Source organism: Pezoporus occidentalis, unplaced genomic scaffold, assembly GCF_034315485.1.
Source record: "Pezoporus occidentalis ecotype Australia unplaced genomic scaffold, CSIRO_AGI_Poc_V1 ctg70, whole genome shotgun sequence".
In the NCBI taxonomy this organism is placed as follows: Eukaryota; Metazoa; Chordata; class Aves; order Psittaciformes; family Psittacidae; genus Pezoporus; species Pezoporus occidentalis.
The window spans coordinates 2180351-2200665 of NW_026916053.1; the positions used below are offsets into that span (position 1 = coordinate 2180351).

Genomic DNA, 20315 nt, shown 5'->3' on the forward strand with positions numbered 1-20315 from the left:
TACACCTGCCCTCCCTGAGTGGCTGCTGGGATTAACTGAACACTTCCCCTAAGGAGCGCTGTCAGCACTGTTAGGCAGAACACAAAATACAAGGTGTCGTGCGTGTATTGGTTGGCTCACTGCATGAGCAGTGCTAAGCCAGGAGGCTTTGGGGCTGATTCTTTGGAAGATGCAAAATAATGACATATTTAATATCCTTTCAGGGGAGCTTGCCATGAGGCAGATGTCATGATGGGGAGGGCAGAGCCACCGCCAGCCCGGCATCCCATAGGGGCTGGTACAGCATGAGGACAAGGTGCCGATGGTCGCTCTTGCCATGGGGATACGGGGGTCTTGGCTGACATACGGGCAGCCCCTCAGCACGTGACCCCATAGAGCTGCAGCTGAGGCTAGGCAGGGATGTGTCCATGACAAACCAGCCAAGCCATCCTCCCTCTGGCTTTTTCTTCTCTTTAAGGTTTATCAGATAATGGACACAATTGTCAGTTCAACGTTAGACTCGATGTTATGAGCGGCAGGTACTTTCAGATGGAGATTATTTGCATGTAATAACACAAGGATCCATCTGTGGACGGGCTCTCCTGGAGAATAATGACATCTCTCGCTGTGCAGGGAGCCAGGACAAAACCCACTCCCTGTTAGTAATCCCCTGGAAGCCACTAAATAGCACTTGAGCAGGGTGTAAGCGGGGCAGGGCTGTGTGCCAGACCTCTCCCTGCAGCAGAGGATGCTATCCGAGATGCATTATTCAACAAAAGGTGTCAGTCCGGCTTTTCGCACTTGCTGAAAGAAAAATCAGAGCCATTTGAAGCAGGCTTTTTGGAAACTAAAATTATCTTCACATCGTACTTCTCCTCCAGTAATGCCAGCATTAAATTTTCTCAAATTCTGAGTCAGACGGCAGGAAAAAGGGTAAAAATGTAATTGGCTCAAAAATCGTAACATTTAGGAAGGGATCACAGTGTCAGGCTGGTTTTCTCTTTTCTCCTGTCTCTAAGCCTTTAAGACACTCTGGAGCTGTGGTTTTGTGTGGGGGTTTGCAAGGAGCCATAGAAATTTCCTGTTCCTTTATGTTTTAAAAGGCCAGCGCTTACCTGCGTCGCTGCCTGCAGTCAGCGTCTGGCCAGCAGAACACTCATGCTGCTGCGGGGCCCCTTCCTTCGCCACTTAATGTATCTCCTCTAATGACTGTAAAAGCTGAGTCCTTATCATGATAACCAGCAGCTGAATGTAAAATGAAGAGAAGCAAACCTGCCTGTTCCCTGATGCTGGTGAGAGAAGCACCAGTCATTGGTGCAGGGCTTCCCCTCCTGGGGCTTTTGCATCCTGGTGTCCTCTCACTCCTCTGGGTGCTGGTTGTGGTGGGGATGGGGATGTGGTAGAGAGGTGCTGCCTCCTGTCTCCCCCCTGCCCACAGCCAGGACCGCTTCAACCACCCTGCCCTCTATCTGCCAGGAGAGCTGACTCCTCACGCTCAGCATCTTCTCATGGCAACTCCCGACCATCTGCCTGCTCCCTTGTGCTGCATCCCCCTCACAGAGGGGCTCCCTGAACCTCTGCCCTCGCTCCAGCAGCAAACCAGCCCTTATGATAAGCCAGTACATACCCACAGCCACAGGCTGGAGCTTGCAAAGGATCACTGCCGCTGTGAGTGAAGACACAGCAGAAATTGACACTGTCTTTTCCAGAGCTGGTTTGTGAATGTACCATCAGCTTTGGGAGCTCATATAGGGCAGTATCTCGATCCATGTGTGCTGCAATAGCGGTGGAGGTGTGCTATTTATAAGGCATAACACCATTTGAGCAACTCCAGTGCTTGTGGATGAAACCATATCTGGCTCGACTCGCAGATGACAAGTCATGTTGAGATGTGTTTTGGGGACGGGTTTTTATTTTGTGTTAAAAATGAAAAGGAGGATGATGTGATTGGAAATGTCAGGCTTTGTGTGGCGGGGGCGGGATGCCTCTGATTTCTCAGCCAGAGTAAAACTGTGTTATTGAGAAGCTCTAAAGGCAGACAAGCTGAAAATATGGGGTATTTTAAACAGCACACGAGAGGTTTACAATCTGTCACATGCATCTAATTGGCTTTATTATATGTGCAAGCTGATAGCCTCCAAATATGCGCTCGATCGTTCATCCCCTGCCGCTGCACAGAGCTCATTGCCTCCTGTGGCTGCTGCTGGCCAGCTCTACTGCACCTCTGCCCCAGCCACCTCTTCTCACTGTTCCTCCTTGGGGATGGAGGCCCTTCTCACTGGTGTTCATTGTACTGCACTAAGACTGCACGACCCCTCGAGTGCTGTACAGAGAGAGGAATGGTTCTTCTGGAAGGACCGTGATGTGAGGGTAAGTTAATGAATGATCAGAGAAGTGAAGGCATCAGCTGCTGACTGCTGGATGTGCCACTGCACCAGGGGAAGGATCAGCTGTGGGTGCCAGAGAGCATCTCTGGGCCAGCAACACGCAGTGCAGCCACCTCTGTGGCTGTAACCTCCTTTGCCCACCCACATTTGCACCCCACAACTGCATAAAGCAAAGTGCAGCCCCCTCCTATCTAACCTCTCAGGGGGTCCAAATGATCTGAGATAACCCAGCTTGCTCAATAGACTGTTTTCCTCCAAGACACTTCTCTGGAGCTGTTTCACTGAAATCAGACTTTTTATCTAAATTGTCAATGTCGGGGACTCCTGGTTTTGAAAAGAGAAGTTCTTATAAAATCCTTCCTTTAAAACACCTTTTTATTCCAAGAATGTGTTTCCTATTGTGAAGGAGATAATGCAACATTGTGAAGCGTTGGAAGGAAATGTACCGACTTTGTTGAAATAGAAAACTTCCAAAATGGGTTTTGGTTTGAAAATATGGATATGATTCTTATTCTTTTACCTTGGGGCTTTGAAAAGAGTAAAGGAAACATCATCATGGTTTAAACTTCCCTGATTTGGAATAGAAGACAGAAATGTTTTCCTTTCTGCAGGAGAAATAAATGAAAACCAGCGGAGCCTGTGCCAGCTTTTCTTGTGCCCCTCAGCCCTGGCAGCACTGAAGTGCAGCAGATCCTGGGGTGCAGTGTGAGGAGTTATGCTGCCAGTGGAGCAGCAGCAGAGTTCTCTGTCACACACATCCTCCCTGGCAAAGGTCTCCATGCTGGGAGGTTCAATGAGGAGTCAGGTTGGGCTCTCGCAGAGGTGAAATGCATGTGGAAAGTGTCTCTGGGCCTCCCCTGAGAGGTGGGGTTCATGTCACAAGTGCTCCAGAGCAAAGCAAGGACCCTGTGTGTGCAGCACTCTGCATGGAGCCTGTCTGCTCCTGTGTACCCAGGCCTTGTGCAAGGCACGGCCTCACTGCTTTCCCCTGTGGCTGATCACCCCGATCAGTGTGAAACCCATATCCCTGCCCAGAGCTGTGGTGAGGGGCTGTGGTTCAACAGCCCTTTACACTGGTCCCTGCTGGAGCCCCTCATCAGAGCAAACCGTTCCCCATTCACCACGCTAGGAAGGCTGACACGAGCCCAGAGAGCCAAGGGCAGCATCCTTGGGAAGAGTCCTCTTATATTAGCTAAGGACAAAATGTGCATGTTCTGGGAGCCCAAACAGCGCTCTTGGTGCTCAGGGTTGCGCTTGCTCCACATCTGCACCCCAGGAGAGTGCGACTGTCCTGAGCCATCCTGACCCACAGCACAGTGCGAGAGGGGTGCCTGGAGCAGGGACCATGCTGGCCCCTTCTCTGTGCTTGGTGGAAGCCTGGCAGGCTTTGAAGTTGTACGAGCATCAACCCGCTGGCAGCGCTCCCAGGTAAGATGGGGACATGGTTGTCAGGGCCAGGCAGCGTTCTGATGGAAAGACGTTCTTTGTGCAAGGAAAGCTTCCAGAGCAGCTTCCTCCCTGACTCTCTCCTTTTCTGTTTTGAAGGTGCTGCAGAGAGATGCCCGTGCTTTCAGGAGTCCTCTTGGCTGGGAGCTAACTTGAGGCCAGGCTGAGCAAATCTGCTGGAAGTGCCTTGGCAGGTCTCTTATCTGCCTGGTGCTAATCCCTCCAGATTGAGAGAGAAAGAAAACGAAGCAAACCTCACATCTTAATGACCAGGATTTGCTTATCGTGTTCCCTCTTTTCCAGGGCTTCCTGATGTCTTTCCCCCTTGCCTGTCAGGAAAGATAGCACTAATGCAGTGCTGAAGAGGGCAGAGCAAGGTGAGAGTGGCTAATGCTGAGTCAGACGTCACATTTTAAGGGAGCTGTGCCAGAAAGGAAGAAACGAAATCAAGTGGACAAAACCTGATGTGAGGCTCAAGGCATTTCCTACCTCCTGCCTCACCCTGGGCAAGTCACTTCTGCCTCAGTTTCCCCTCTGGGGTGCGTTCACACTGGGTGCTTTTATCTGCAGGTTGAACCAGGGGCTGGAGGGCAGCGCTGCCCAAGGGGATCCATGCTATGATGTCGAGGGCTGAGTCTGGAGGTCAGTGCAAGCCCTGCGCCCATCACACCCCTCCTGGGCAGGAGGGAAGGCTCCTGGATGCCCTTTGTTTATCCAGAGGTGGTTTTTCCAAGTGCAGTGTTAGCAGCTCTCTGCCTGTTAATGCATCTGTGGTGAAAATTGCCTGCCAGACACGCAGGCACAGGGATGTACTGGAGAGCAGCCTGGGGCCATGAAAATGGAGCTGCTTTTAATCCTGCTGCCTTCTGCAGAAGGGCCCTTTCAAAGGGCAACACCAGCTCCTCTGTGCTGCATCCATCAACCTCAGCCTGATGTGCAGACAAGCCCCCTCCTCCCCAGGCAGGAGGAAGCTGTGGGCTTCTCTCCCCCATGGGGTGAGCCTGCCGCTGGTCTTGCTGTGAGGAAGAGCACTAAAGAAGCTCCTCAATGTTCAAAACCCACTTTGGTTTCTGACTATGGAGAGCCCAGTAACATGATGCTGGCACTGGCCATCATTGGGTGCCAAAGAGGCAGCTGTGGGCATCCCACATTAGCTGATGGGGGGAAAAATCTGCATCAAGCTTTAGGTGTCCTCCTGAGCTGTGAGCATCATAGGAATTAGTTACAAGAGGCCAAGCACAAAAAACATTGCCAAGAAAAGCAGAGGGAGTACGAACAACACTTAGCTTTTAAGGGCAATTAATACTTTCAAACACTTTAATGAACACCACCTCATTAATCCCACTCTCAACAAGCAGTTATGTTCACTGTGACTTTGTGCACTGCCTTCAACATTGCAAAATCTACCCCGTTTCACTGCAAAATGAACATCCCAATCTTCTAGTGTTTGACTCAGCTCCTGATTCAGGATAGAATTCAACCAAAAAAGGCAAAGCAGTCCTTTCTTCCTGCTTAGAGCAGAGGTGTTAGAGTTGGCTGGCAGTCATGGTGCCATCCTCTTTGTTATCTGGCCAGTACCTCGGTGAGAGAGGAAGAAATTGGGTGTAAGGAAGCTGCACCATGACCTTGCAGATGGGCTTGTTCAGAGGAGATGGAGAAAGACCCATGTTCGTAGCAGCACCACTGCCTCTTGCCGTGCCTCGGTTTCCCTGTGTGTAAAACATTGCTGTGTCGCTGCTTTGTTGTCGACGTACATCACCATTGTGCTCAGGGATGACAGGTAAGCAGATCTCGTTTACACGTCATGATCAAAGCTCCTGTATTAGCAGAAGTGAGATCAAAAAAGGCCAAAGTTCCCTGGGTTTCTCATCAGTATTCCCGTTAATGACTGCAGGTAACCCCCTTTGCCCTCACTTAAGATGGATCTGGCTTTTTAGGTGCTCTTTTATAGGCCTTAATTACCTATACATTTCCTCTTCTCCTGGCCTGGAGGTCTGGCACATCTGAGCAGGCTTGCTGTTGTTTGTCTTCACTTCCATTCACACTGTGTTTGCTGTGTCAGCCGGAGCATTAGTCAGCCCAATCCCTGCTGAGGACCAGGGCTGCTCCCCCAGCCCTCCCTGCACTGCAGAGCAGCTCCCTGGGGCTCACCTCTGCTTCAGCCCCGCAGTCCCTGCACTGCAGTGCAATAGGGAGGCATCTGAGTCCCTTTCCCTCCTTGCCCCTATTTCTCATCTGACCTGCCTTTCTGAGAGCCAGGCCCTTGCCCTTCTCATGCACTGTGATTCAGTTCAACATGTTTGCTGTTTTATGAACACACTTGCTCATACGACAGCCGGGCTGAAACCCTATAGGGGTGTTTTGGGGTATTTTCAATGCAGACAAATGGGCTCTGGAACAGGAAGAGGGAAACAAAACACTTCCAGAGTCGCTCAGCTGACGGCAGCCTAAAACCTTGCAAAGATCCTTTAGAAACGCTGCTGCTGGTTGCACATGTGCAGAGCAGCTCTGAGAGCAGTGTCGCAGGGAGGCTCCTCTGCGGCAGGAGGAGTAGTCGGGATGGAATCTCTGTGTGTGCACAGCGTGGGCTGTGCTGGTCGCAGGACCTGTGAGCATCCCTCAGGGGAGGCTGGAGTTGGGATCCTGCATGCCACGGATATGTATTGGCAGAGCTGGAGGAATGGAGCTGAAAACACCATCAGCAGACTATGGCTTTTCCCGCATCATAGAGGAGCTGACAGCCCTTTATTTGCACATCTGGAGATGTTAAGTGAAGTACTTGAATCAACAAGCATCCACAGGATTGCTGAGGTTGGAAGGCAGGGCAAGGTGTCCTATTCAACCCCCTGCTCAAAACACAGTCAAGAACGCATTGGTCAGGGCCATATCCAGCTGGGGTTTGAGTAGCTCCAGTGATGGAGACTCTACAGCCTGCTCCTGTGTTCAACCACTCTCACGGTAAACTGCCTTTTTCTTGTGTTTAAATAGAATTTTCTGGCCTCATCTTCTGCTTCCTGATCAAGTGCTCTGCAGCAGACACCCACAACTGCATCACCCACGGCAGTTTGCCTTCCAACCCAGATATTCTGGAGTGGCTTTGTTCTATGTCCCAGGGCAGAGCTCCATGCATTCTTGCTGCTCCCTCACATAAAGAACAGCTCCCTCTCCTTAGTTTCTCCTAGAGGAGCACTCCCTATGCATGGAATGAGGCAGGGATTTTGGGAATTAAGTTCACAAGTGTCACAAAAACTGTGGCAAAGTGCCATGGGAACAAACGGGCCCAGGGGCCCTTCAGCTCCAGCACTGGACCTTGCTACCTTACCCAGTCTCCATTTGGGTATGCAATTGCATTTCACATTGCAAAGGAATCAACTCTGACAGCTGACGTCTGGCTCTCAGTTTCCCTCACATCTCCTTCTGTTTTCTCTCTTCCTCTGGACTTTCATTCATGTCTTATATTTAACTCTTCCCTTGTTTTCTGACAGTTTTGATAGCTGCTCAAAAATGGCCGTATTCCAAACGTTGTGTCTGCTTGTGTAGTGCCTGTATTTCCCTGCCAGATTTTGCCTCCTCTAAGTAGGATGCAGCTTTATGTAAAGGGTGCTGCTCTGCTTCCAGTGCCACGCTGGGGATGTCACCATTGCCCACTCTGGCCTTCTCCAGGCACACACAGCCCCTGCTTTTGGTGCTTGCCCTGGGAAAAGAAGGGAGCATTTGTTTTTCCCACTCAGGATATGGGAATGTTTACACAGACAAGGTGTTTTCCATTGGTGTTTTAAAAGAAAGGCAGATTTATGTCTCCTTTTTACTGGTGGGGAGACCAATGTACAGGCTGGGGAAGTGATTTGGCTGAGCCATCCATGAGGTTGGTGGCTTCCAGCCTTAAGCAGACCCTGCCATAGCCTCGCTTTTACGACCAATAGATGCCACAGCACGAAGACTCTTGGCTGTAATACAGCAGTCTTCATGCAGCCAGGCTCTTGAGGGTGGCTGGGGATCTAAGAACAAACGTAATAAACGTGGTATGGGGACATCTGGAGACCATTCCTCTCTCATCCATCCAGGCACAGCTGGCGCAGGGACCTGCACCTCCCACTCTGCTCAGCTCTCCCAAGGGCTCTGCTTTGTATCAGCTTTCCCTGGCTAGATTGCGTGTTTTGCTGTTTGCCTCATGCTGTCTGCAAGGCTCTCTCTTCCCTTGCTCTGATTGCAGCACACGGTGGTGGATGAGTGATGGCTGGGCAGGCTCCTGGATGTTCAGGAAAGGAAGGAGGGACAGTCGGGTACACAGGGGCTCCCAGCTCCTTGGCACGCATTTCCCTACAGCATGGACACAAATACAATCCTATGGATACAGTGAGTTTGTGTATCTTTGGGTACAATGGGTTTGTGCGCCTCGGTGCAATGGAAGAAGAGAAGAAATCATGCCCAGGCACCCCTATTGCATCTGGGGCACAGGAGCTGCCAAATCCTGCCTGCCTGCTGTAAGAGCACGCTGGGCTCTGGGAAATGCAGCTCCCATGGGACAGTGCCTGGGATTTTGGATGGTCCCTCTTCAGTCCTCCTTCCCCTGCCTGCCCTCAGCAGTGATACAGCATGAGTGATACAGCATCGTGGTAGCAGAGCGAGGAGGAAGGATCCAGAGCTTTTGTTTGCTCTCTGAGTTTCAGAAGAACACTCTTTGATTCCAGAACAAGGCTGATATTTACCTTCTCCTCTCTGCCCTCAGCCACCAGCTCAGGCCAAAACTGGTGCTAGGAAAACCAGAAAAACAGAGAGAAAAGGGATGAGACGGAGGCAGGAACAAGAGAACAGGCAATGTGATGCTGGAGGATGGTAAAGAAGAAAAGCAGAATAGGAAGTGAGAGCGGAGGCCTCCAGCCAAGCCAGCCAGCACTCCTCTCAGCCTGTCTTTCATGTATAGCACTGTTTGGGTTTCTCTAAACATAGAAAATTCCCACATAAAGAATTTTTTTATCCTTTTACCAAGACTGCTGAGTACAACCCAATCTAAGAGACACTACACAAGAACAAACACTTACACATTAAACCCACAGAAATCACAAGCAAATGCTGCTTGTTGGTATAGAAATAAAACTCTATCAACCCCAGGAGTTCCTGTGATGGTTGGAGGTAGCAGTGGGAGAGGAACCAGCAGAAATGAAGAAGAACCTGGTAAACTTGGGAAGAAGCCAGGAAGGGGAGTACCACATGGGTACGAGGCTCAGCATCGTACAGCTCCAGAGGAACAGGGACTTGCCAGCACTCACATAACCTGAATTCTGACTCTGCATTCCATTTTTGGGTTCAATTTTGATCTATGATAACTTTCTATTTCTTTCTAGCCTTGAACATTCAGTGTTGTTCTGTCATTTGTGTGTGCTGGGTGGAATCCCCAGTTTTCACTGCTTTACTCCATCGCCCACTCTGCATTTCCTCATAAACTGCATTCAGATCCATGCAAGGTCTGGTTTTGTACCATGGGTTTATTTTCTCCATGGGGAACATTGCTATTTGAAGGCTATCTGGGTAACTGTCATCCCGAAGGTTAGAAACCTGAAGGTTAGTTGTGGCTGCCCCATCCCTGGCAGTGTTCAAGGCCAGGTTGGATGGGGCTTGGAGCAAGCTGCTCTAGTGGAAGGTGTCCCTGCCTGTGGCAGGGGTTGGAACTGGATGGGGTTTAAGGTCCCTTCCAACCCAAACCTGTCTGACAGGCCCTGACTCCTGGGCTGGGCTTTGCAGTGGCTGTGAGCTGCCATTGGGGTTGCAGTCTTAGCCTGGTGGGAATGGTGTGTTCTGGAATATCTGAGCCTTTGGCCATGACCTTTTAGAAAGTTTGACCCAAGATGCCTCAATCTGAGCCCTTGAACTTTGCAGCAGTCAAACTTTGGGCCAGATTCTTCCATCTTTACCCATTTTCACAACATTTCTCAGCCCAGTCGCTGGCACAACTCCTTGGCAAGGCTCTGCTGTAGCGATCTCCTGTTCCAGATCCTGCTGAGCCAGATGTGGTGCATAGCAGATGATGTATCACCAGCCTGACCAGGCAGTCACATCTGCCCATGGGAGCTCTCTGGCTGTGAGACAACTGCAGTGTGAGTGTCGGGACACAGCCTCTGCATCCCGGGAGCTGATGGCAAAGTGGGGCAGTGAAAAATGATGTCTGACATGGCCCCTCCTGCCTGTGATCCTGGCCATAACTCCATTGCCACCTCCCTCCTCAGCTGCCCTGGGGCCTGTCCCTGCTCCCTGCACCCTGGATGTCACTGCTGCCTGTGGTGGATCTGGATTGGAGCCTGCAGGTGGAATGATTCATCAGACATCCAGCCGCAGAGCTAATTGCTTCCTCTCCTCACTCCTGTATCCGGGAAGCAGGCTGGAGCTGCACAGCCTTGAGTGTCCACATAATTCAAGAGCCAAGACCTGAGGATGTATGTGCAGCCCAGGCTGGAACAGTGAGCAGCTTTCTGGCACCACTAACCTGGTGCAGCCTTCCCCACTTCCCAGGGGAGATCTTCCCTCTCCCCATCTGTCAGTAGCTCCACAGCTATCAGCTACCCATGGTACATGGCAAAGCTTAGCCCTCCAGGGAGCAGTGAGGGATGTGATTTGCATTTTGCAGCCTGCAGGAGCCCAGCTGATGAGTGATGCTGTGGGAATGGGTTAGCTATTGCCCCATATCCCCCCCATTCACTTACTGGGGAGCAGGAAATCCATCCCACTCCATTTGGGCAGCATCCCCCGCTGTGCCCAGGTGCCAGAAGGTTTGGCTGTGGGAGACCAGTCCTCAGTGCTGCATTGCTGGGCTGGTGCCATGAGCAGAGCAGCCTTTGCTCACCAGCCTAGCAAACAGCAAGGCTGCCCTGGGGCCTTGAGCCACCTCTTTCCCCATTCACTGGACCTCATGTGCGGAGTACAGGGATGCCTTGATGGAACAGGCATCCTCCGGGTGTCCTGAGAGGAAGTTTAGCACCCCTGAGGAAGCTTCCCTGTGCTGGGTTATTCCAGCACAACCGAACACCTGAACCGGGACATGCATCAGAACCAGCCAGCACCAGAGCTGTGCATCAGGGGAGCACCAAGAAGAGAGAAGGTCCAGGAGCCGAAAGAGTTGGAGTAACAACATCATTGTTCCTGTGGGTGTCGAGGACAGAAGGACCTGTAGAAACCTCTGCTGTGCCCTTGTGCTGAGAGCACAGAGCCCACGTGTGGCAGCAAGGGCAGGGCTGGGAGTTGCAGGGCTGGGGCTGGCAGGCAGAGCGCAGCACTCAGGGATCCCTCCCGAGTGTTTTGCTCATCTCTGTGCAGCCGAAACCCATCTGCACTGAGGGGGTGGAGAGCCTGAAGCACAAGCAGGAAGCACTGTCAAAAAAAGCCTCTTCAGTGTTGTGCTGGTGCAATCATGTCAAAAACCCAAAAAGGCATCGCCACCTGCAAAAGAGCAGGCGCTAACTCTGACAGCCTTGGAGCTCCCACCACAGCAAGAGACAGGCGTGGGGCTCCTTCCTGGGTCCCTGCATTCAGACTGACCCAGTTGGACCCCCACAGCCAACAGCGCAGCTCAGAGTCTCCTGTGCTCGCTACCCCGTAGCACTGCACCGGCACCACCAGCAGCCCAGAGCCACCAATGCAGGCACCAATGCACCAGTGGTCCCATCACACCCTTTGGTCCCAGCATGAGCCCATTCCTGGGGGAAGATGTGCCCCCTGCTCCATCGGCTGAGCAACAATGGGACTAGGCACTGAGTCAGACCCGTGAGCTCTCCTTGTATCTTCAAACCAGGTGAAGATGAGTGCTGTAGCCCAGGGGCAGGGCTTCTGCATGTGCCAATTGCATCTAAAGAACATCCCTGTTTGATGCTTCCTCCTCTTTGCCTTTCTTTCCTGCTTACCCGCACAAGCTCCTTCTGGTGCTTGGGGAAATGAAGGGCCATACGGAGCCCTTCATTACAGTGGGTCTCCCAACATCCCCAGCAGCCTGGGGGTCCCGGGGCACCCAGGCAGTCCAGTGTGGCTCTTACTTTCCCCTACACCAGCTGGATTTCAAAGCCCTCACACGACATCCCTTCAAACCTGGTCTGACAGCAACAGGAGCAATACGTGCTCCATGCACAAACCCAAAGTGATGACAATCCCTGAGGATAAGCAAAGCCCTGACGACAGCTGGCATGGTCTGCAGAAGCAATTCCTGCCAAAATGCTTGTCTCCCCAGAGAGGATTTTCACTGGTGCTTCCTGGCATCCCTGACCTTGGTGCTACCTCCCAGAGGCTGGTGAGCTGCCTATGGAGCCTGTGTGCTCATCTCCACCCTTCGGAGAAGTCACTGCCTTGTTCCTGGTGGCCCCATCAGGCATCCCTGCACATCCCCTCTGCACCATCCAGTGGACCCAGGCGATGCAGTGCAGGAGATGACTTGAGGAGCGAGCTGAGGATGCCTGGCTTGTGAACCCCAGCACCAGTGAGGCATCAAAGGACCAGAGAGAAACAGATGAGCCACATTGAACTGACCCATATTAAGTGGTTTTGATCTGCTCATCAAACTACAACAGTTCTTTCTACCTTAGTAATACCTGATGACTACACATCAAAAGCCCCTCACCTGATTTCCTTTTCCAGCAGTAAAATGTGTGTTTTGTTTCCCTGAATAACAAAGTCTGAGATTTCCCTTTTGCCATCTGGATAAACTCAGTTTAGGGAGGTTTGTGCAGCAAGGCAAGGGCACACTGGGCATTGACAGCAAGGTGGCAGGGACAGCCACAGCGCTGCTCTGCTTGGCTTGGAGGGGATTTCAGCCAGAGATCTGAGCTGGTCATCACAAGGAGGAGGTACCAGACAGGAAAAGGTCCAAAGGAGATGCTTACAGGGTTGGTTATAAGTTTGAAGAGCATGAGCTGCAAGAAGAGGAAGAGCAAATCTAATCTGTCCAGGGCTGGCAGGGAGAAGCCTGAGCAGGGATACAAGAAAAGCCTTCTAAAATGCTGCAAAATCACTAGAAAGAGATTAGCAATCATTTATTCTTAGGTCTACCAAGGATATTTTGTGCAGTAATTGGCTTAATTTGCATCCAGAGAGATTTAGGGTAGGTATTAGGATTGCAAGGGGATTTTCCTTGGGTCACATCATGGCATGTCAAAAGCTGTCTGGGATGTAACTGCTCCAAAACAGCACGCAGAGGAGCAGCTCCTTGCAGTCCCACTGGCCCTTTGGGGCTGTGAGGAACCCTGGAGGGACCCCACTGTGCCAGAGACCATGGGGAGATGTCCCTGGTGAATCCGGGCACCTCCGAGCGCGGGGGGCTGAGGGAGCAGGGGAGAGGGGAGCAGTGGGTACTCTTGCTCCCACTCCTTGGAAGCTGCCTGCCCCCTCCATGGGAGAAGGAGATCTTTGCCCAATGGCAGAGGGTGGAAACTGCTCTGGTGAGCTGCACCACTGAGTATGCAAACCAGCCCCACAGCTGTATCTCCCATTTCTGATCTCCCCTCTGCCCCGCTATCCTTCCCTCTCACATCTCTCTATGCCTCTGTTTTGCACCTCCTCCAGCATCCTTTTTCTGCCGTACCCCTCCTGCTCTCCATCTTCCCCATCCCTCCAGCTGCACTCCTCCTCCTCCTTTCTAATCTCTCCCTCTTTATTCTCACGCCTTCTCACACCCGCTTTTTCATTCAGCAGCACGCCATTTCCATTTGAATCGCTTTCCTGACTCCATCCAGGACAGGAGCCGAGCCAGGGTGCTGCATCCTGTCCTAGCCCCACATTCATGAGCATCACGTGGACCGTGCTGGCTGTCACCAGCAAGCCCATTCTGTATGCGTGGCAGCAGCGTGCTCCTCTCTGCCCACCGAGCTGAGCCGAACACGGATTACAGAGCACATGGAGAGGGAGCAATGGTGAGTCTTGCCTGGAGACACACCGAGTGCTCCCCATTGGAATCCCCAGAGGGGCAAAAGGGCAGCCACCCATTTCCAGGGGATCTGCTGGGTCTGCTGGCTGCTTTTCCAAGGGTACAAGGCACCCATCGGCACCATCTCTGCCCATCAGTCCTTGTGGGCCAGCCCTGCCAAATCGGGTACCACAACAGCAAAGGCAAGGGATAAGCATGGTGAGAAGGATCATGTGGTGGATGTCGGTAGGATCTGCTGGCTAGGGGTAGCCGTGCAGGTCCTTCCTGCAGGCACTGGGTTTGCTAGGAGTGAAGGTCTGCTCTCACCAGGATGTGCAAGCTCGGGTGTTCACTGTGTGGTTGTGTGAGGGTGCTGGGCTCACCAGGACCCTGCCCAGGCGCTGGGGTGAGAGGTGCCCCCTTGGCTCTCAGTCTGTCTGTGTGCATGTACCCTCAAACACTGCTCACACGCATATGAATTCACTTCTTGCACATCAGCACATGTCAACACCCATCAGGCACCAGACTGCATCATGCAGGGGTCATTGAGCTGGGCTCAGTGGGGACCACGGTGGCAGCTCTTCTGCTTCCCCTGGTCCCCCGGGGCTGCTGGCTGAGGTTCCTCAGCTCCTTCACCTGGAGGAGGAAGAGCCAGAAACCCCATCCTGTGGATATCCCCATGGATAGGAGAGGCCCGGTGTGAAGTGCTCAAGACAGGACGCAGTTGTCACCAGTGCACATACCCTGAAGGTTCTTGGTCTAGACGGCAGGGCTGGCTGCCCACCCTCCCCACCTCCTTCTCCCTTCTCTTGAGGCTCATTTGCAGAGGTCCGCCTCTCACCCTTGTAACCTTGCAGTCTGCCCAGGCTAAATAAGATTTATTATCTCCCCAGCATCAGGTGGACACAGAGGCAAACAACTTCCAGCCTCATGGGGTGTTTCTTTCCTTCTCTATCAGGTGCCGGTTAATGGATAACTTTCAGGAGTTTTCCTCCTGGCAAACAGGGAGCCCTTCAACATTTTCTTTAACCCCTGGGTTAAAGGAAAGCCAAGAGCTGGTTGGTATCTGGTGAACTGCTCTCCGTGGCCAAGTGGAGCTGGTGCCCGCTTTGCCCCTGTGTGCAATGGCAAACGGGCAGGGCGACACTCTCAGGCCATGGGCAACCAGCCACAGCCACCAGCAGCACAGGAGAGGGGCTGGGAGGGTTTGGTTTCATGTAGAGGATGTAGAAGCTTGGTCTGGTGGGGGGCTACAGGTGCAGCTGAGGACACGGGGGGCCTGCAGCAACTTGGTTGTTTGCCATCAGGAAAAGGGCTATGGTCCCCATTGGGCTGTAAATCAAAGTTCTGCCCAGGGGCAGGGTAGGTGGGACTGGGGTTGGTGCTCTGATATACTCAGGGGAGCCCCAAGCCCTTTACCACTAAATACTCAAGGCACCCTCACCATGGAGGCAGTTGGTGTTAAGCATCAGGAGTGGCAGCTATGGCCGTCGCCTCCTCACCATGGCAATAAAAGGGGTGCTTTTTAGTTTCTGCTCCATCTCTAAAAGCAGAGCTGTTACCAGGGAGTTCAATATTTGACAGAGGGTCACATTCTGCTCGTACCAGTGCAGGGGGTGCAATATTTTGCCGTCTTATTTGTGTTTCACTGAGGGCCATTCACGAACCCTTGACTCATGGTGACCCTTGGACCACACGAGCAGAGGGACTGGGCTGCCCTTGGGTGCCAGCAGCGCGGCGCAGCTCCTCGGCCCTTCATCTGTGACCGGTGTGTTAAAACATCACTTGATTCCCGTTCCCTCTGCCACGATGGAAGAAGCAAACAGGCAAAGAGGCTTTGCGCTTGGGTTAGTCAATTTTCATGGCAATTTAGCAGGGCTGGTGGAGAGTCATTTTCCAGCTAATTTCAGTTTCTTTGCAGCGCTCCTGAGCTGCGGGGCCTGGGCTGCAAATGTGACGGCAGGGAGCTGCTCAGGGCCTTGTCATGGAAAAAAGCTGACCTGGGAAACGTGGTTATCAGCATTTGATACGAGATGATAATGCTAATTTTGGTCCTGAAGTCTTTCCTTAATAGGAGCGATCAGCTCATATTTATCCCAGCAATTACAGCTGCAAAGGGCTCAGGCAGTTAGAGGATCTCCACCTTCTGCAGCTGAGAGAGAAACGTTTAGATCATGAGAACTAATGCTAACGTGGCTTTTTGAAGGGAATTCTCCCTTTGGGGGATAAATCAGCACCTATCTGTTAGAAACCAGGCCCTGCTCCCCCATGGGACAGGCTGCCCCACATCTGCCTGGTGCAGCCTTGCCAGTCCTCTGGTGCATCTGGTTTTTGTCCTTGCAGGAGGCAGGAGGCTCTGCTCCAGTGCCCGGTGTGGGCTTATGCTCAAGCTCTGACATTCTGAGGGGTGTTTCTGAGGCTGCTTGCAAGGGGCTTTTGCCAGAAAATGTCCCTTCCATGGCATCAGGCCAGGGTGGGCTCATGCATCTCAGCCTACGCTTGATCCCTGAATCCTTCTGAAGCGATGCTCTGTGCAGTGTGACCTGCTGAGGCATCACCATGCATGTGCCAGGGTGTGATCATTGCTTGCAGATATTGGCAGCCCACGTTGCTGCCCTAGCACGTATGGCCTGAAGGTTTAGCAGGACACAAGGCAGAGCACGTATGGCACCACAGTGGGGATGCTGGAGCTGCTGCCAGGGAGCTTGTGTTTCAGGGGCACAGGCAGACCTGCAGAGCCTTTGCAGGGCAGATTCTTACATTCTACAGCAACAAGGAAAGCGTTTTGCAGCCGCTCCAGCCCTTGCAGCACAGCAGAGCACAGTCCTTGGCTCAGCACAGCTCACTGGCTGCTTTCTGCAGCACCAGCCATTAACCTTTCCACTCTGCCCAAATAAATCAGTGCCTCTGCAGGGCCTTTGGAGCCGGTGAGTGAAGCCAGGAAAGTGAGGGGGAGTGTGTCAGCCTGGTTTGTCTGGATCTCGTCTGGCCAACGGGTGGTGTGTCACCCAGGAGGATCAGTGCACACCATGCCTGCGGGCAAAGGTGTCCGGGCACCCTAGAGCGTGGATAAAAAAGCAAGGGCTGAGTGGCGTTTCATGTGCAAAGCACCAAAGCCGAGAGAGGGCAGGATGAATTCCCCAGTGCTCCCACAAGCCAGTCCAACTGGTTTATGCAGAGAGGGAGTCGCTGGGGTTTCTGTGTTGGTGCTTGTGTCTGTGTTGGTCTCACCCACAACAGCCTCAATTTTAGCATGCCAGGACTTACAGACATTTTCAGCAGCTCTGCCGCCCCTGTGAGCTCCTCACCCAGGGCATTTGGGGCAGGACCAGGGATGGCAAGAGGCTCCTCCTTGCCTTGCCCAGTGCAACGTGCCCCTTTGGTCCTGCCAGCAGTGTGCTTTGGGAGGGGACCAGCTGGTGGTGTGAAGCCTCCATCACTCCAGTCCTTCACAGCAGCCCCCTGAGCCTGTGCTCAGCTCCCATCCCATCGGGATGAGGGAGCCTTGGGCAAGCCCTGCACTGTCTGCAGGGGGTCAAGCAAGACCTCGGCAACCACAGCAGCCCCAGCCAGGGAGCAGAGGTGACACCAGGGCAAACTGCTCCTGTGAACCCATCTCTCCTCCTCCTCCTCACTTCTAGTCCCATTAACCAGCATCAGCTGAAGCTGGCCGAGGGCTGAGGACAATTTGCATTATCTCAGCAGTGTAAATAAATACCCTGAAAAGATGACCCTCCCTTCAGGCCTGATCCTGTGCTGCTGGGAGAGGCTGTAGCTGGGTGCTGGATACCCCTAGCAAGGGCTGGCTGGGTACAGGTCTGTATATTCCAATAGTACCTGTGCCCCTGTATGTGATGAGCAATACCAAGGCTGGGACCTCCCTGTGTGCTGCTGCTGCACAGGGAAATTGGCTGTGGAGGTGTTTGAAGTGCCCGTGCAGCATGTGGGGGGCTGAGCCCCACAGCCACAGTGGGGAGGCTGCTCCCTGTGCCCTTGGCTGTGGGGTCGGGGGCAGCTCGTGCCAGAAGCTGCAGTGGAGGTTGCTCGGAGTCCAGGGAGGGAGGCAGGAATCCGGGACAAAACAGGGTTTGTTTCCCAGCCGTGACTCCTCTCATCGGCTCAGCTGCGGGCTTGTGTTCCCACGGCTCAGTGGGGTGGCATCCCCCAGGAGGATGCTGCTCTCATCCCATGGCATCCGTGGGATGGCGGCCAAAGGTCCTGTGTCCTCAGTGGAGCCTTGCTGAGGACCTGCCAACCCTCTGCTTGTGGGGCTGGGCTCCATGGGGAGAGCTCCGAGCCCGAGCTGCAGAGGAGGAGAACTCAGCAAGACCCTGAGGCATTGACCGTGTCCTGCAAGGGGCTGGGGGGACAGGTGCAGGGAAAGGGTGGTCCAGTGCATCCCCAGGGCTGAAAGGATGCAGAGCTCCCGACATCATCCTGTCCATGGGACACCTGCAGGCGATGGGATGCAGGAGAGAACTGCTCCCTGGCTGGGGCTGGGCTCTGATCCGGTCCCTGCCCTCCACCCATGGGTACAGCAGCATTGGTGGTACAGCCACGAGCCTATCGCTGGGGATTTGGCTGCTAATCCTCTCTGGAAGAGCTGGCTGTAATCTAGCAATATTGGCTCAGGCTTTTCTTATTAACTTCTCCCAGGCTGCCTGATGCTTCTGACCAGCACATCCAGCGGTGAGGGGCTGCCCTCCCCTCACCTTCCTGGGAATGCGGAATGGGAAAGTGAGATGAACTACACAGCACCAGCACTGCCTGCTTTGCACTTTGTTGTTTGTCTTTCCCTGCCTTCCTCTTTGGTGCCAGGGGTTTCTGCTGGGGGTCTTTGCTGTTCTCAGTGGGGCCAGGCTATTGTCACACTCATCTTCGTTCAATCCCTGCATCTTCAAGCTGGCAGTTAATTAAGCTGTCAGAGCCTTCTCTTTAATCAGAGCATGTCAGACCCGTGCCAGGGGCTCCCCTCAGGAGAACTGTACTTTCCTGGCAGCATCAGGATGGAAAGACACAGGATATCCCATTGCTCTGCCTGTGGCGGCCTGGGGCAGAGCCTCAGCCTCGCTACATTCCTAAACAGGATGGGACTGATGCTCTCTAGGGACCCGCAGCCCAGGGCTGCATCCAGCTGGTCCGTGCAGAAAGCTCAGCTAAGGAAGGAGGGGATCCCACAGGGCTCTCGCCTGTGTGGGGCAGGATGTGCACAGGGGCTGGAGCTGCTGCTGGGTGCGGGACCTGCCCGAGCCTTCCTCCTTCCCCTCACAGCGCACAGGACAGGAATAACCCATTGCCAATACCATCAGTCTCTTTGCTGGTGGCTCCTAACCCCATCGCTGACTCTCTGGGGACCCCACAGGTCTGCTGAGATGGCCACGAGTGCTTCCTGTGGTTACTTTGCATTTGGTACATCTCTGTTGGGGGGCATCTGGCTACCCACATCCTACCCCGGCTCTCAGGTCCCCTGCCTGGTCAAATATTCCTTCCTCTCTGTCTCCTGCAATTCTTTCCGTTGCAATCCTCCTACCCCTGCGAGGTGTCAAGGTGGGATGTGCAGTAACTCTTACGTGGGTCATTAATCTCTTCAAGTTAATTATAAAAAAATGCATTTCCTGCCCCTTTTATTCCTGGCTCTCCAGCATGTGCAGAGCTATCTGAAGCATGCCCAACTGTCTGAAGGTCAGCAGGCATTGACAGCAGCTGGTACTAGCTCCTGTTCCTTGGGAAGCAGAGGATGAAGGCAGTGGGAAGCCTGCTTGTCCCCCAGGACACCAGGGTACCAGACAGGCAGAGATAACAAGGGCTTGATCTGAGGTCTCTGACATCTCAGTCCAAGGGACTTCTTTGAGCTTTTGATCCCACTCGAACAGCCTGGGGGAAGATGGCACCAAGAGCTGGACATGTTTTGTTTGGATGGAAATGTGTGTCTGGAGCTCTTGGATGTGGAGCAGCCTGAGCTCCACTGTGTTCCCATCACCCAAGACGTGTGAAGGGCAGAAAGTGCCCAGGAGCTCAACATGAGGAGCTGTGCTCCCCCTCCTGCTGGGTGGCTCTTTCTTGGAGCCCTCCTCAATCCTTGCTGAGGAGGATGGAGCTGAAGAGCACACAGGGAGCGTCTCACTCGTCCCAGCTGGCAGCCAGCTCCCCCAGCTGCACAAAGGGCCTTTTCATGCCCTGCATAAACAAGCGAGAGGCATGAAAGGTTGTTATCGCAGAGCACCAGCACTAGCAGCAACCCAGGCGGGGACTCCCAAAATAACCCTCCTCCCCGGAGCACACAGCCATGCACACCCCTTTTTCCAGGCTGCTGGGCTTTAGGGAATAAAGGTTTTGGGTGCATCCAGCTCCTCTGCTGAAACCTGGAGCCCAGAGCGAGAGCCTGCCATGAGGCAGAGCTGGTGGTACCACAGCACATGCGTGTGTGCACACGTGGATATGTTCAGCTCGTGTTGGAAGTGAGGAAGAACACAGCCAAGCTGCAACTTCTGCTGCATCCTTGTGTTTGTAAGCGATGAAGAATACTTTGCAATGACTATTAATAGCTGATGGTGTGCTTCCCCGACGCTGGTATTGTAAGGGCTAAATAACAGTTCGTTCTGTGCTTGGGAGGTGGAGCTCCA

At 53.2% G+C, this 20315-nt stretch overlaps 1 long non-coding RNA gene across 1 annotated transcript; it reads left to right on the forward strand.

Moving 5' to 3' along the window:
* The first annotated feature begins 3491 nt into the window (after positions 1 to 3491).
* Positions 3492 to 8787, forward strand: LOC134175764 (uncharacterized). Its single transcript, XR_009969137.1, has 2 exons — positions 3492 to 4454; positions 7877 to 8787. It is a non-coding gene; the product is annotated as an uncharacterized LOC134175764 (long non-coding RNA).
* The last annotated feature ends 11528 nt before the right edge of the window (positions 8788 to 20315 follow it).